This window comes from Pseudophryne corroboree, chromosome 12 (assembly GCF_028390025.1).
Source record: "Pseudophryne corroboree isolate aPseCor3 chromosome 12, aPseCor3.hap2, whole genome shotgun sequence".
NCBI classification, from domain to species: Eukaryota; Metazoa; Chordata; class Amphibia; order Anura; family Myobatrachidae; genus Pseudophryne; species Pseudophryne corroboree.
In genome coordinates this window covers 99,059,766-99,077,206 of record NC_086455.1, presented here as the reverse complement: position 1 = coordinate 99,077,206, position 17,441 = coordinate 99,059,766, and the positions used below count along the sequence as shown (strand labels likewise).

The window sequence follows — 17,441 nt, the reverse complement described above, 5'->3', positions numbered from 1 at the left end:
CACTGTGCAGCCACCACAGGAGAGATACCCTGGTCCTGGGAGACAGGGTGATCCTTCGATGCATTTGTAAATGGGACCCGGACCACTTGTCCAAGAGGTCCCATTGAAAAGTCCTCGCATGGAACCTGCCGAAAGGGATGGCCTCGTATGAAGCCACCATCTTCCCCAGAACCCGCGTGCAATGATGCACTGAAACCTGTTTTGGTTTTAATAGGTTCCTGACCAGGGCTATGAGCTCCTGAACCTTTTCGACCGGAAGAAAAACCTTTTTCTGGTCTGTGTCTAGAATCAGGCCCAAAAAAGTTAGACGTGTTGTAGGGACTAGCTGGGACTTCGGTATATTGAGAATCCAGCCATGTAACTGCAACGTCTTCATGGACAGAGACATGCTGTCCAGCAACTTCTCCCGAGATCTCGCCTTTATGAGGAGATCGTCCAAGTATGGGATAATTGTGACCCCCTGCCTGCGCAGGAGCACCATCATTTCCGCCATTACCTTGGTGAAAATTCTCGGGGCCGTGGAAAGCCCAAACGGCAACGTCTGAAAGTGGTAGTGACAGTCCTGCACTGCAAATCTCAGGAACGCCTGATGAGGGGGGAATACCGGAACATGAAGGTAAGAATCCTTTATGTCCAGGGACACCATCCAATCCCCCCCCTCCAGGCTGGCGATGACCGCCCTGAGTGATTCCATTTTGAACTTGATCCTCATCAAGTACAGGTTAAGGGATTTTAGGTTTAAAATGGGTCTGACCGAACCGTCCGGTTTCGGGACCATAAACAGGTTTGAGTAATATCCCTCTCCTTGCTGGAGATGAGGAACTGTGACAATCACCTGTTGAATATACAATTTTTGCATTGCTGCCAACACTAGCTCCCTCTCTGACAGGGAAGACGGCAGAACCGACTTGAAAAACTGGTGAGGAGGCAAGTCTTCGAATTCCAGCCTGTTTCCTTGAGAAACAATCTCTAATGCCCAGGGATCCACCTGCGAGTGAACCCAGACGTGGCTGAAAAACCGAAGATGAGCCCCCACTAGATCTGCCTGCCCACGGGAAGCCCCAGCGTCATGCGGTGGACTTTGCAGACGCAGGGGAGGACTTCTGCTCTTGGGAACTAGCTGTGTGCAGCTTCTTTCCCCTGCCTTTCCCTCTGGCAACAAAAGACGATCCCCATGCCTTTTTGTTTTTATTGGAACGAAAGGACTGCATTTGATAATGAGATGCCTTTTTTGTATGCTGCGGGGGGACGTAAGGTAAGAAATTCGACTTACCAGCCGTAGCAGTAGAGACAAGGTCCGAGAGGCCGTCTCCAAACAACTCCAACCCTTTGTAAGGCAAGGACTCCATATGCCGCTTTGAATCGGCGTCCCCCATCCACTGTCGGGTCCACAAGAGCCGCCTAGCAGAAATAGACATAGCATTTATTCTGGAGCTTAATAAACAAATGTCTCTCTGAGCATCTCTCATGTACAAGGCAGCATCTCTGATATGCTCTATGGTCATTTGAATGGCATCCCTATCTAAGGTGTCAATCTCCATAGATAAGGAATCTGCCCATGCCACAACCGCACTACAAACCCAGGCCGACGCCATAGCCGGTCTAACAATAGTACCTGAATGAGTGTAAATGTGCTTCATGGTAATTTCCTGCCTGCGATCAGCAGGATCCTTGAGGGAAGCCGTATCTTGAGAAGGCAGTGCCACCTTTTTGGACAAGCGTGTCAGCGCCTTGTCCACTATTGGTGAAGATTCCCAGCGTATCCTATCCGTTTGTGGAAAAGGATACACCATAAGAATCCTTTTGGGAACTTGTGGTCTCCTATCCGGAGATTCCCAAGCCTTTTCGCACAATTCACTCAGTTCAAATGAGGACGGAAAGGTACATGTGTACCCTTGTGTCAGGGACAGGGGGTTCCTCAGTAATATGCAAAACCTCTTTAATGGCAATAATCATGTACCGAAATACCTTTTGCCACCCTCGGCTGTAATTTTGCATCTTCATAGTCGACACTAGAGTCAGTATCCGTGTCGGTATCTGTGTGATCGATCTGGGATATGGGGCGCTTCTGAGACCCCGAAGGGCCTGGCGCCACAGGGACAGGCATGGACTGGCTACCTGACTGATCCCTAGCTTCAGCCTTGTCTAACCTTTTATGCAATAGATTGACATTTGCATTCAATACATTCAGCATATCCACCCATTCCGGTGTCTGTGTTGCCGACGGCAACATGACATTTAAGCACTCCCCCTCCACATTAAGCGAGCCTTCCTCGTCAAACATGTCGACACACGTGTACCGACACACTTCACACACACAGTGAACCTCTTTTCTGAAGACGGTATCCCCTTCAAGGCCCTTTGGAGAGACAGAGAGAGAGTATGCCAGCACACACCCCAGCGCAATGACCCTGGAGACCAACACAAAATGTTTTTCCCCCCAGCCGCGCTGTATAATATGTCATCCGCCAATTATGTGCACCTCCCTCTCTTTTAAACACCCCTTCACCGTGTGTAAGCAGGAGAGAGTCCGGGGAGCTTCCTCTCAGCGGTGCTGTGGAGAGAAAATGGCGCTGGTGAGTGCTGAGGGAGAACGCCCTCCCCCTCGGCGGCGGGCTTCAGTCCTGCTCAAACTTACTAAAATATGGTGGGGGCTCTTTTATATACATGTACAGTGCCCACCAGTACATGTATATTGTCTTTTGCCATAATAGAGGTGTTATATTGCTGCCCAGGGCCCCCCCCCCCTGCGCCCCGCACCCTTACAGTGACCGGAGTATGTGAGGTGTATGGGAGCAATGACGCACAGCTGCAGTGCTGTGCGTTACTTCAGTGAAGCTGAAGGCTTCTGCCGCCTGACGTCTTCTGACTTCGGTTCTTCTGGCTCTGTGAGGAGAACGGCGGCGCGGCTCTGAGGGTGGACGCCCAGGAAGAACCTGTGTTCACCCCCTCTGGAGCTAATGGTGTCCAGTAGCCGAGGAAGCAGAGCCTATCTTAGACAAGAAGGTCTGCCCCTCTCTCCTCAGTCCCTCGATGCAGGGAGCCTGTTGCCAGCAGTGCTCCCTGTTAAAAAGTAGAAAAAAACCCAAACAAAAATGCTTCTAGGCAGAGAACTCAGGAGAGCTCTCTGCAGTGCACCCATCCTGATCTGGGCACAGTGTAAAACTGAGGTCTGGAAGAGGGGCATAGAGGGAGGAGCCAGTGCACACCCAGAGTCCAAAGCTTTCTTAAAGTGCCCTATCTCCTGCGGAGCCCGTCTATTCCCCATGGTCCTTACGGAGTCCCAGCATCCTCAAGGACGTTAGAGAAATATATTTATTGTACATATGAGGCCAGAGCAGGTAGACTAAAGCTTCCCTTCATGTCCATTAGAATGCATCTCATATGAGTCATATTTTCCCACCATCAGTTGTAAGATGGTGGGTCTGGAGGAAACATAGTAAGATATTAAGGTGCATAGTGTGATAAGATTTCTGCATCTAAAGGGCACATCAACAGGTGTACGGTGATAATGGAATGTCATGGAAAATACTTTGGTGCACTGGTTGTGGTGGTTGTGTTTGGCCGGCCAGATCGCTGCTCATCTTCAACATCCATCCTGTCATTATCAAAAGCAGTGCAACAACCCTACACCTGTTTCTGGCAGGATAATGCACTGTGTTTTCAGTCATAAGTGGTCCAGCATTGGTTCGAGGAGCATTCTGGAGAGTTCCCCATGAATGGTATGGCCACCACATTTGTATGACATGAACCCAATTAAGCATTTACAGGATGTGGAGAGTTCCATTTGCACCCAAGATCATGCACCTACAAGTATCAGGGATCTGTGGGAGCTATCCAGTCAGCATGGGTCAAAATCTATACCATGTCAAGTTGCTGCACTGTTCTGGGCAAGGCAATGAAACTAAGGGGGTCATTCAGACCCGATCGCACGCTAGCTTTTTTTTGCAATGGTGCGATCTGGTCTGAATTGCGCATGCATATGCTCTGCAATGTGTAGGCGCGTCGGCCACCGGTGACGGGGATCGCCGGACAGTGACGGATTTAACAAAGAAAGCGATCGCACTAGTGATCGCAAGAAGATTGTCAGGAAGAGGCCATTTGTGGGTGTCAACTGACCGTCTCTAGGGAGTGTCTGAAAAAATGCAGGCGTGCCCAGCCATTTGGAGGGAGGATTCCTGACGTCAGCTCCCGGCCAGATTATCACAGCGGCTGAGAAAGTCCTGAGCTGTGCAGAGACTGCACAAACTTTTGTTTGTGCAGCTCTCTGCACAAGCGATCGCACCCCTGAACAGCGATTTCCCCCTTCCCCAGTAGGCGGCAATTAACCGCCTGCATGCAATCAGGTCTGAAACACCCCCTAGGTACATAGTCTTTGACCTTTGTCACTTCAGTGTGTGTATGTGTATATATATATATATATATATATATATATATACACACACACACACACACAGCTGGAGCCATGTTCACTGAGCGTGGCTGCATTGCAAGTGGGGGCACGCTGCATGTCTAGGTGCGCCAAGCAGACAGAGACGCTCCCATTCACTTTGAATGGAGCACATGCACTTATACAATGTATCCGCGTCCCATTAGTTTCCGGCGGTGTGCCTCGCCAGGCGCACCTAGTTGCAGACGGAGCCACAATTAGCGTGGCTCCATATATGTGTATATGGGTAGTGGTACCCCCTTATCCTAGGGTAGATGGGCAACTCCATGCACACCCCCAAAACCCATATCCGGCTTTTACTAAAAATCAAAACTCTTATCAAGTCTGTTTAGCAAAGCATACATTTCCTGGGGGGTTTAAAATACTTAAACCAGAAACCTAGGACAAACATATCTCCTGTTTATCACTTTGCCAGTGTTTCTATCACATTTCCCCTCCCCTTTGTTACAACCTATGGGGCAGAACAACTGCAGTCCCCAAACAAAATACATGAGACAAAGTGTCAGTTGTTTTTCTGGCCTATGCTCTACTGAAAATTAGATTTTAGTTTTACAATGCCATGAACCACCTTGTTGTTCTCCCATTGCTTATTTTGTTCTAAGACATCCATTTCAATGGAGCATGATCGGTGATCAACCTCAATATTCTACCAAGTAGTAGTACCTGAGAGTTTCTAATCCCACTTTATTGCCAATGCTTCTTTCTCAACAGTGGAATAGTTTCTCTCCTGAACATTTAACTTTCTGCTTAAGTAAATAATAGTATGTTCTTCACCCTGTTTGTTCTGGGACAGGACCACAACTACCCTGCATCTGATGCATCAGTTTGCACCACAAATTCCCTTTGAAAGTCAGGCATCATTAGAACTGGTTGGGTACACTTTGCTACCTTCAACTTCTGAAAATACTTTTCTGCTTCAGGACTCCATTTAACCATCACTTTCTGTTTGCCCTTGGTAAGGTATGGCAGTGGTACTGCAATAGTGGCAAAATTGGGTATAAAGCCTTTATAATACCCTGTGAATCCTAAAAATGCTCTCGCTTGTATTTAGGGCTCATGGCCAATTTTGTATTGCCTAAATATTAATAAGTTGAGGCTTTATCAAATCTCTGCCAGTGGTGTATCCAAGATGCTTTACCTCTTCCATCCCTAGACAACATGTTTTGGGGGTTGGCTGTCAGTCCTACCTTACAGATGGTGTCCAACACAGCTTGTACTCTGGGTAAGTAAGACTGCCAATCAGGACTATAAATGATTACATCATCCAGATAAGCAGCAGCACACTGTTTATGGGGTCTTAGAATTCTATCCACCATCCTCTGAAAGGTAGCAGGCGCCCCATGTAGCCCAAATGGCAACATCTTGTATTGGAAGAACCCCTCTGTTGCAGAAACAGCTGTCTTTTATTTGGCATTCTCGGTTAATGGCACTTGCCAATACCCTTTGGTTAAGTCTAGAGAGGTAAAGTACATTGCTGTTCCTAATTTTTCAATAAGTTCATCCACCCAAGAAATTGGGTAGGCATTGAACTTTGACATTTTAGTCAACTCGTGGATATCATTGCAGAAGTGCAACTTCCCATCTGGCTTTGGAATAAGCACAATGGGACTTGACCACTCACTATATGCCTCTTCAATTACCTCCAACTCCAACATTTCTTCAGACACTGCTTCCCGTTGGGCTTCTGGTATTCTATAGAACTTTAGGTTAACTTTGAACCCGGGTTAGTGATTATGTCATGTTTAATGACTGATGTTTTACCTCGTATGTCTGAGAACAAAACTTTTGAGAAATTCTTTAGCCTCATGCTGTTGAACATTTAAAAGGGTTTTAGTTGTTGTTAATTCAGGTACCAGAGGCAATGGGTTTACTGAAGGGACTGGGATGGCTGACATAGCCGTTCTATCCTTCGAAGGCTTTATAAGAGGTAAATGGTAAATCTGTTTTGGCTTTCTTTTGACAGGCTGGGGCACATTATAATGAACCTCCCTCACTTTTTCTAGGATTTCAAAGGGTCCTTGCAACTTAGTCAAAAATGTACTTTCCACTGTGGGAACCAAAACAAGCTGTCTGTCTCCAGGAACAAAGGTGCATAACTGGGCATTGCGATTGTACACCTACTGATGTGCCTGTTCCAAGTGCTCTCTCACTATTGGAACCACTGCAATAATCCTCTCCTGCATCTGAGACACATTCTCAATAACAGTTTTATATGGACTGGATTGCCCCTCTCATGTCTATTTGGAAATGTACAGTAATCCCCTTGGGTGTCTCACGTATAACAAATCAAAAGGTGAAAACCCTGAGGAGGATTGGGGAACCTCTCATTGCCAGGAATAAATAAGTTAATAAATGAACCCAATCTCTTCCATCTTTATTCACTACGGTCTTTAACATGCGTTTTAAAGTTTTGTTAAATCTCTCCACTAACCCATCAGTCTAGAGATAATACACGGAGGTTCTTAACTGGGTCATTTTAAATAGGCGGCATCATTCTTTCATAATTTTTTACATAAATGTGGTACCGTGATCAGTCAGGATTTCTTTAGGTATTCCCAATCTGCTATAGACATGTACAAGTTCTCTATATAACAAACAAATGTGAAACATCCCAAGGTGCAAATATATGGGATTGTGCTACTTCCTGCACAAAGGCCAACCCAATCCTTTAAAATGACAAATATATATGCAACTACAATTTTAGCGCTCAATCCTGTTCCAATTAAATCCATAGGATTTTTCATACGATGATAAAAATCCTTAATACTTAGTCCATCAATTATAAACATCTTTAGTGCTTAGTGCATCAATCAATTCTGTACTCAGGAGGCTCTTCAAATGTCCAAATTATGTAGAATACCTCAGAAAAAATAAAACATACAAAAACATAGTGTAGTATATTTGTATTCAGGGACACACCCCTCAAAGTGAGGGAAATAAATATTCAGGTGAAGCCAGATAGATATCCCATCTTGATGACTGTGTTGTCCAGGTTGGCAAAGTCAGGGCCGTAACTTGGTGTGGGCCGATGGTGCCTTGCCCACAACGCAAATGCACTGAGGGCACACCATCTGGCATCACACCCGCATGGCTGCAATCTCCATAGTAACATAGTAAGTGAGATTGAATAGAGGCAAAATGCCCATCGTTTTCAACCTGTATTACATAGTTACATAGTTGTTGAGGTTGAAAAAAGACAACATGTCCATCGAGTTCAACCTATTGTAATTACATTATTTTTTTTTATTTTTTTTTCTTTAAATATTAATTAAATGCTGTATCCCTGGATATTTTTTTCAGCTAGAAATTTATCCAATCCACTTTTAAACTTATTGATTGTGTCCACCATTACTACCGTCTCTGGAAGAGAATTCCAAATCCTTACTGCTCTTACTGTGAAGAATCCTTTTCTCCGTTGGGTATGGAATTTTTTCTCCTCTAACCTCAGTGGGTGTCCGCGTGTCCTATGTAGTGTTTTTTGGTAAACAAATCGTTTGATAGATCCTTGTATTAAGTTGTGTTGATTATAATGTACCTGCTGAAGTAATGTTTTAACAACTACAGTATAATCATGTTACACACAGATTAACAATGTCAATATTTCAAATGTTATAACCTTGGATATAATTTTCAATCAGAAATGTATCCAATAATTTTTTTAATGGATTTACAGAGTCCGCCATTACTACCTTCCCTGGCAGTGACTTCCAAATCCTTATTGCCCTAACAGTGAAGAACCCTTTCCTCCGTCGCGTACGGAAATTACCCCTCCAGCCTCAGCGAGTGCCCACGTGTCCTAAACAGTGTTCTTTTAATAAATAATTCCTCTGATAACTCTTTGTAATGCCCCTTTACATATTTGAAGATATTAATAATGTCTCCTCTTAGACGCCTCTTTTCCAGTGTATACATATTCAACCTAGTAAGCCTTTCCTTGTAATCCAGTCCCTCTAGCCCTTTAATCAATTTAGTAGCTCGTCTTTGAACCCTTTTGAGTTCACCAATATCTTTTTTATACAGTGGTGCCCAAAACTGAACACAATATTCCAGGTGTGGACGTACCAAATGATTTACATATCCTCATCCCTTGTCTCAAGTCCCCATTTTAGGCATGCTAGCACCATACTTGCCTTTTTTACTGCGCTTTGACATTGTGTATGGTTATTAAGCATATTATCAATGAGTACTCCCAAATCTTTTTCCAATACTGTTACCCCTAGACTTTCCCGATTTAATATGTAGGATGCAACAAAGAGGAGATTACTCTGCGCTCTGAAACACCTTAGAAAAATAAATGAGTGTGGTCTGTCATGGAGAGTAATTGACTAAGTGGGACTCAATGTAAATAAAAATACATTATTTTATCCACAGTATTTATAAACAATACAGGTAACATGCAATAAGACATACAGTTAGTAACAATTTAGTAACTGTGACGACATGTGATGACACAGCTGGCGCGTCGTGTCGCTCAGTGGTAAAAAACACGTGGTTACTTTCCTAGCCCTGGTCCTACACATGGACTTCACCAATTGCCAATATGTTATTAGTTATATGTTAGGCAATATTGTATTATATTGTATGATATTATTGTTACAAGGGTACAGTTATGTTTTCAATGTATATATATGAATGTATTGGTTATTCTGCTATAGTTTGTAAAATAATGTTTCCCCTATGTGACTGATCAGATAACCTGTGTATTTGCTCTGTCTGGGAAGATACAGCCAGTCTCAGATGTCAGGCCATACACCCCCCTCATTCTTCCCCACACAATGGATTCCAGGCCACACAATCAGATTAAGTAAAGTTAATTTAGTTAACATCTATTGTGGCCTAGGGGACATGCCTGGGCATATGAAAGTAGGTGTGCTCTGAAACTGTTCTGGGGGTGTCGCCTTATTGTAGGAAAGAAAAAGGTTTTGATAATAGCAAACAGGGGAGGTGAGAGAGATCTGGGAGAGAAGGTCAGAGAGTGGCAGGAGACTGACTAAGAAGTAATGTTCTGTCAGGAGTTCCAGGAGGGATTGTCGTGTAGAATTGGATCACAGAAGTGTGCTGAGCTGTTTATAACCCATTCTGTTCAATAAACCACTGTTGGTGTTTCATCTACCACCATGACTGAGTGATTTGGAACCCGGTATCCTCACATTTGGTGGCAAGCAGAGGGATCACTCAGGTTACAAGCATGGATGCAAGATATTACAGCAGATTGGAGGCAGCAGCACAATATTACAAAGACATCAAGAAGGGAGTCCTGCAAGGACTGTGTCATGGAAACAAAATTGTAATCAATACAGTGGATACCAAGGAATCCCTAATTGGAAAACTGGCTCAATTGGACGTTGAGCACCCTTGTGATAAGGAGGAAGAAGAGGATATGGTCCAGGCCTCAGCGGAGGAGACCAGTAATGGAACCAGGGCAGTGAAGCTTGTGGTTGGAAGTTTGTCAGCATATCGGCAGGCTGGGAAGCCGGATCTTTTATTTATAGTTACCAAAATGCAGTACATTTGGGAGTACTGGAATGAAGCTCAGTGGGAAATCAGATCAGCAGGTGGAGAGTATCCAGCATACAGGACAAGTTGTGTCATCTGGGGAATGCGTTCATGCACTGCAGAAGTGAAGCAGCCACATGGAATCTGCTGGGGGAGCCAGAGTTTGAGGAATTCAGGGAGGAAGTGATCGCCACAGTGGCCCAAATGACACAAAGGATACAATATACAGAGATGGAAGGGCAAGTGCAGAGTAAACTGCCTTCCCGGACAGAGCCAGAGGAAGTGGCATTGGATCGGGGGCCCCTGGATAACCCAGCATGGTGAGACCAGTGTTACAAGGTGGATGCGGAAAGGCACCACCTGCAACAGCTTCTCCCATACCCAAGGGAAGAAGTTGCCCAGTGGTCTATACGGAAGGAAGCACACGAAGTGAAGACAGCAGTGAGCACAATCCAGGCACCCCAGGAGGAACTGCACTACAACTTCCCTTTTGCTGAGATGGAGGATGAGGACTTAGTGAGAGAGTGTCAAGAACTGTCTGCCCAGTATGTTACACTGGAAAAGAACGACCTTGACCAGGTGGATGCAAGGAAGCACTGTCTGCAACCCGTTCTCTTCTCCCTGGGGGAATGTCACAGTGAAACACTCAGTGACCGGCCTGAGCTGTGTTACAACTGGCCATTTGCAGGCTTGGAGGATATAGAAACCATCCCAGAGTGCCAGCGAGACATTGAGGAAGAAGTTGTCACTATCACCCGACCACCACTTCAGCAACAGAGCCTCCAAGGGAATCCTTCAGGTGAGCACAAACCAGTCCTGGCTATTGAGCCATTTACAGTGTTGTGTTTGGGGGAGGCTACTGAAAATTAGAAGGAAGTGGGGTCTGTCATCCAAACACCCCAGGAGAAGATGCACTATACCTTCCTATTGGCAGAGGTGGAAGAGGAGATCTCTGCGAGGGCAGCAGTAGGTGGTAATGTCCCAACTATAAGCATGGCTTGTGCAGACAGTATCTCACTTCAGGCTGATCAGCATATTCAGCTGAGGGAGGCCTATTGTGAAGCTATGTTCATGGCTGCCCCAGTTATTTTATCAGAAAAGGATGTTCAGGAAGGGCCCAGTGTATCCCCAGCTTTTGTATCTCTCCCAGAAGATTCTGGAGGTCTGTTCCCATTCAGTGAGCTTGATGGTAAGGAGCTGCAGTCTGAATGCCAGAATCTTCCCTGTGACTCAGAGAAAATCCAGGTATCAGACCTGGTGAAAATAGCATCAGCTCAGGAACTGGAAGGGAACATGTTGCTCTACTCTAGGGCACCTGAATGTGTTTTGGACTGGCATTGTGTGCAAGGTGAAATGACTGACTCTAACCAGGACAATGGTGGTCAGCCAGGACATGTAGCAGTGAATGGAGAAGGTAATGCCACTGTCCCTGTGAACCTACATCCATGTTCCAGTACAACGATGGTCGAGTTGGTGGGTACACACAAGGAAGCTGAGCAGATTGTACTCCAGGCCAAAGCATACAAGACTCAGAGTAGGATCCCACAAGTTACCCAGCCAGCCAGGCTGGAGGAAGCATTTACCCAGGATAGCACAGAAGAAACTTCTGGCATGAAGGAATCCCCATTGTGCCCTGACAATTACCATATCCGTGGTTCATGTTTGGGGGAGGGAAGCCACTGTCCTGATGCACCAGAGGTGATGGAAGTTGGGTTCTCAGGGAATACATTGTTGGGGAGGGAGAGTGAGGGCCCCAGAGATCAGATTTTGTTTCTGGAGGAAAATTGTGACTATCTGAAATGTGAGGTTACCCAGTTGGGTGTAGGGGAATTATTAAGTCTCCAGGTGCAGTTATTGGACTTACTGAATTATACTGTTGCACATGCTGTTACCCCAACCCAGCGGCTGTCTACAAAGGGGACTTTGATTAATGTATTTGGATGGGACACCGGGGGAAATACAAGAACTATGGACTGCTGATCACGTTTCCACTGGACCCTGGTAAGACTGTATTGATTTATGTACTGTGGGCCACGCACCCACCAGACCGGGGAAAAAAATTCCCACACAAGCCTCATGACAATTACCACAGACTTTGGACCTGGGACGCTGGTGGGCTCCATACAAACTGTAAAATGCTATTCACAAAAACCACCAGACCCACAAGAGAAACCAGCCAGTCATTGTTATGATGGGGCACAGACTGTCTGATGTAGAAGAGCATCATTGCGCTCAGCAAGCTTAAGCTACTTAGGACACAGGGCGAGAAAGTAGGGGAAGGTAATGTGACGACATGTGATGACACAGCTGGCGCGTCGTGTCGCTCAGTGGTAAAAGACACGTGGTTACTTTCCTAGCCCTGGTCCTACACATGGACTTCACCAATTGCCAATATGTTATTAGTTATATGTTAGGCAATATTGTATTATATTGTATGATATTATTGTTACAAGGGTACAGTTATGTTTTCAATGTATATATATGAATGTATTGGTTATTCTGCTATAGTTTGTAAAATAATGTTTCCCCCATGTGACTGATCAGATAACCTGTGTATTTGCTCTGTCTGGGAAGATACAGCCAGTCTCAGGTGTCAGGCCATACACACCCCTCATTCTTCCCCACACAATGGATTCCAGGCCACACAATCAGATTAAGTAAAGTTAATTTAGTTAACATCTATTGTGGCCTAGGGGACATGCCTGGGCATGTGAAAGTAGGTTTGCTCTGAAACTGTTCTGGGGGTGTCGCCTTATTGTAGGAAAGACAAAGGTTTTGATAATAGCAAACAGGGGAGGTGAGAGAGATCTGGGAGAGAAGGTCAGAGAGTGGCAGGAGACTGACTAAGAAGTAATGTTCTGTCAGGAGTTCCAGGAGGGATTGTTATGTAGAATTGGATCACAGAAGTGTGCTGAACTGTTTATAACCCATTCTGTTCATTAAACCACTGTTGGTGTTTCATCTACCACCATGACTGAGTGATTTGGAAACCGGTATCCTCACAGTAACTTATGAACATTTGAAATTCATTTTGCAGATGCAAAAAAGCTGTTTAAGTTTGCAACTAAAGCTGATTAGTAATGTTTCCAACAGAAAATATTAGTATGCAAATAATTGCGAAACTGATGTAAAAATTGGTTAAAAAAGGAGCTCTCTCAGAAGGCACATATAGTTAATACACTGGCGTCCCAGTGTGTTGTGAGATCAATGTCCCGCAAATGAGTACACAGTACCAAAAATGCAATGAAGGGGCAAGCAGTAAATGTATAATTACCCACGTGCTGGTTCCTGATTTAGATACAGGGTCCTGTTTGCGGTAGCGCACGTGGAGAAGATGAAATGCTGTAATTGCTGCCTCTGTAGCACTGAGTGTAACAGTCCCGCAGGGAGACTCTGTGTCTCCGATCGTTGGTGCCCACTGGCCGCTGATAAACCGTATAAACCTAGCAACCGGAGACTTCCTCAATACGAATCACTCCCTTCTACTGACTCCAGAATTTATACTTGAGTAATGAATTGAATCTGCTCTGGTGTGTCAATTGCTTAATTAGTAACTTTGTAATCATAGGTATACTATTTCAACCAGAGAAAACACAGTAAAAAACATATATTGCTTTTCTATAAAACATATAATACATTCGAGACGCACTAAGTCAATAATGTAAATGTACAAATATGTGAGTTTCATGAAAATGACAATACTAAACTAATTTAGTTTAATAAGGCAAGAGGAAAATGAACGGAGTTTCGAATAACCCCCTCTTAGTCCTACTTAATATTAGGCACAAAAAGTAAATATATAATGCATAATGACTGTAGAATAAAAACTATGGTGTATACAGGTTGAGTATCCCATATCCAAATATTCCGAAATACGGAATATTCCAAACTACGGAATTTTTTGAGTGAGTGTGAGATAGTGAAATCTTTGTTTTCTGATGGCTCAATGTACACAAACTTTATTTAATACACAAAGTTATTAAAAATATCATATTAAATGACCTTCAGGCTGTGTGTATAAGGTGTATATGAAACATAAATGAATTGTGTGTATGTAGTTGTACACATACTTTGTTTAATGTACAGTTATTAAAAAAATTGGCTAAAATTACCTTCAGGCTGTGTGTGTATATAAGGTATATATGAAACATAAATGCATTCTGTGCTTTGACTTGGGTCCCATTGCCAGGATCTCATTATGGTATGCAATTATTCCAAAATACGGAAAAATCCCATATCCAAAATTCTTCTGGTCCCAAGCATCTCAATAGAAATGGATATAGATATAGACATAAGAGTAAAAATAAAATTAGAAAAATGTATATAAAGAAACCAAAAAGTGACAATAACATGATTATTATAGCTGTTGCAATGTGAAACAGCCTGGAATGAACACGTAAAAGGCAAACAATTAGTGTTGGATTATGGAAAGTATTATATAATCTGTAAAAGTACAATATACATACGTATAAGTAGACATGTTTATACAAAATTGTGCACATGTGTATATATATTTTGCATAAATGAATACCTAAAAAGATGTTTATGACTAAAAATTAATAACTAAAAATTATAATAGATGCATAAATGAAAAATAAAAAGTAAACGCATTAATCTAGGCAGGTGTAGTCTAAAGCTTCATTTAGACCTTTTGGATGTAGAGTGTCTAGCTTGAAAATCCATGAGGATTCTCCTATACACAGTTTTCGAAATCTGTCCCCTCCTCTTTTTGTGCTTGAGAACTGTTCAATGCCCGTAACAGTTAAAGATGACGTGTCACCATTATGTGACCTGGAAAAATGACGGGAGACACTATGAGTTTGAAGTTTTTTTATGATGTTAAGTCTACGTTCTCTGAATCTTGACTTTAGAGACCTAGTGGTTCTCCCAATATATTGAAGAGAGCATGAACATTGTAACAGATAGACATAATATTCTGAGTCACAGTTAATAAACTGTTTAATTTGAAATATATTTCCATTTGTCGTAGAGGTATCCGATGTAGTTCTATTTTTCATGTGTTTACATGTAGACCTGTTTATTACATCTAAAGTAGGCATTCCCTAACGGTTTCTTTGGTAGCTAATTTGGGTTGACAGCCGGCTCAACTGATTTGAGATAGCTGGGAGCTATCATTTCTTTTAGATTTTTGTTTCTTCTAAAGATGATTGAAGGTTTTTCTGCTAAGCATTTGTTCAAAATAGGATCTTGCTTAATTAATTCATAATTAGTTTGAACAATCCTTTTAATGGCCTTGGATTTCTTGTCGAATTTAGAAATAAATTTAACAGTCCTCCATAGGTGCACCACCTTCAGGGGTCCTCTTATTAATGATCTTGCAACCTGGATGTTCGGTAGTGTTTATTCTACCCGAATAGTTGTCTAACAGAGAGTCAGCATACAGCCGCGATTCTTTTAATAGACGATATGGATATCCTCTTTCGTGGAACTGTTTCAGCAAGTCATTAACTTGTGATAAAAATGTTGAATCTATTGAGCAATTCCGTCTCAATCGTATTATTTGGTTTCTGTGAACTAATCCTAGTACCCCCTTTTTATCAGAACTAAAAAACAAATTATTGAAGGCTAAATGTGACAACGTGAAATCAGATGACTAATATTACTTTTTGTTACCCTCACACCCAATCACTCCAATTTTTTATCACTTACCTAAAATTCATAAAGATCAGTCACATCCACCAGGAAGACCTATTATTTCGGGAGTGGAATCACTTTTAAATTCTCCATGTAGGATGCAAGTTTGTTTTTAGTCCCGAAATGCATAACCTTGCATTTTTCTATATCGAACCTCATTCTCCATTTAGACGCCCAGGTTTCAAGTTTAGATTAGTCATTTTGCAGAGACTGCAAATCTATTTCCGAATTCATTACCCTACAGAGTTTAGTATCATCTGCAAAGATTGACACTGTGCTTTCCAGGTCTATTTCTAGGCCATTGATAAATATGTTGAACAGTAGTGGCCCGAGTACGGACACTTGTGGTATTCCGCTGACTACTGGGGTCCAGCTTGAGGACTTCCCGTTGACCACTACTCGCTGTACCCTGTTATCCAGCCAGCTCCTTTAATTTGATGATCAGTCTCCTGTGAGGCACTGTATCGAAGGCTTTTGCAAAATCTAAGTAGACCACATCCATTGCTTTTCCCTGGTCGAGATTATTGCTCACTTCCTCATATAAGCTAATTAAGTTAGTTTGACATTATCTGTCCCTCACAAACCCATGCTGGTTTTTGCTAATAATCATAGCGGTCTGTAGATACTCATGTATGCTATCCCTTAGAATTCCTTACAATATTTTCCCCACTACAGACGTCAAACTAACTGGTCTGTAGTTACCCAGAAGATTTTTGGATCCCTTTTTAAATAATGGCACTACCTCAGCTATACGCCAATCCTTCAGTACCATGCCTGATCTAATTGAACTATTGAAAATCAAGTACAGGGGTCTTTATAGTTCTGACCTAAGCTCCATAAGAACCCTCGGGTGAAGTTCATCAGGACCAGGTGATTTATTAATCTTAATTTTGCTTAGTCTCTCCCGGACTACTTCTTCCCTTAAACAAGTATCTAACCACAAATCATTACTGTCACTATAGTTATGCACTCCTCCCACCATCAGTTCTTCTCTGGTGAAAACTGATGAAAAACATTTGTTTAGTATTTCCACTTTTATTTCATCATCATTTATCAATACTCCAAATTCATCTTTTATTGGACTATGTTCTCCTTTTTTAACCTTTTACTGTTTAAGTATTTAAAAAACTTTTTAGGATTGGTTTTACTCTCTATAGTGATTTGCTTTTTATTTTCCATTTTAGCTGCTCTTTTTGCTTTTTTGCAATTTTTATTGCATTTCTTGTAATACTTGAATGACATTTCTTGTAATACTTTTTATTGCATTTCTTGTAATACTTGAATGACTCCTCCTTTCCATTAGATTTAAATGCTTTGAAAGCATTTATTGACCTTCTTGTTAAGCCACATCAGTTTGAGTTTAGTACTCCTGCATTTACTGCCCATGTGAATAAATTTGCGAATATTGCTATCTAGCAACCCTTTTAAAGCATCCCACATTTCCAAAGTGTTCTTGGAATGAAACAAAACTTCCCACTCAATGTCTTTAAGTGTACATCTCAGCATACTGAAATTAGCCTTCCTAAAGTTAAATGTTTTGGTTAAACCCTTATAGCTATGTTTCCTGAAACTGATGTTGAATGTGATCTCCCCAACTTTAGTGTTCGATATAATGTCCACATTATTAGTAATTACTAGATTTAGAGTACTTTTACCCCTAGTTGGATCCTAGACTAATTGAGACTAGTGATCCTTTAACATATTTAAGAACCTGTTGCCCCTCGCTTTAACACAAGAATCGTTACTCCAATTTATATCAGGATAATTAAAATCCCCAATCACTATGATGTCCCCCAATCCCACAGCCCTTTCGATTTGCTGCAAGAGTTGTTCTTCCATA

The 17,441-nt window shown here is 42.7% G+C and overlaps 1 protein-coding gene across 5 annotated transcripts in view; it reads right to left on the bottom strand.

The window, feature by feature from the left end:
* ARG2 (arginase 2) overlaps positions 1 to 17,441 on the bottom strand; it is a 926,201-nt gene that overhangs the window by 285,877 nt on the left and 622,883 nt on the right. The window contains exon 9 of one of the 5 annotated variants that reach the window (XR_010190474.1): positions 14,059 to 14,192. The exons of the other annotated variants lie outside the window; for them this stretch is intronic. The gene's annotated coding sequence lies outside the window, so the exon portion shown is untranslated. The remainder of the gene's footprint in view (positions 1 to 14,058; positions 14,193 to 17,441) is intronic. 5 annotated transcript variants of the gene reach the window in all.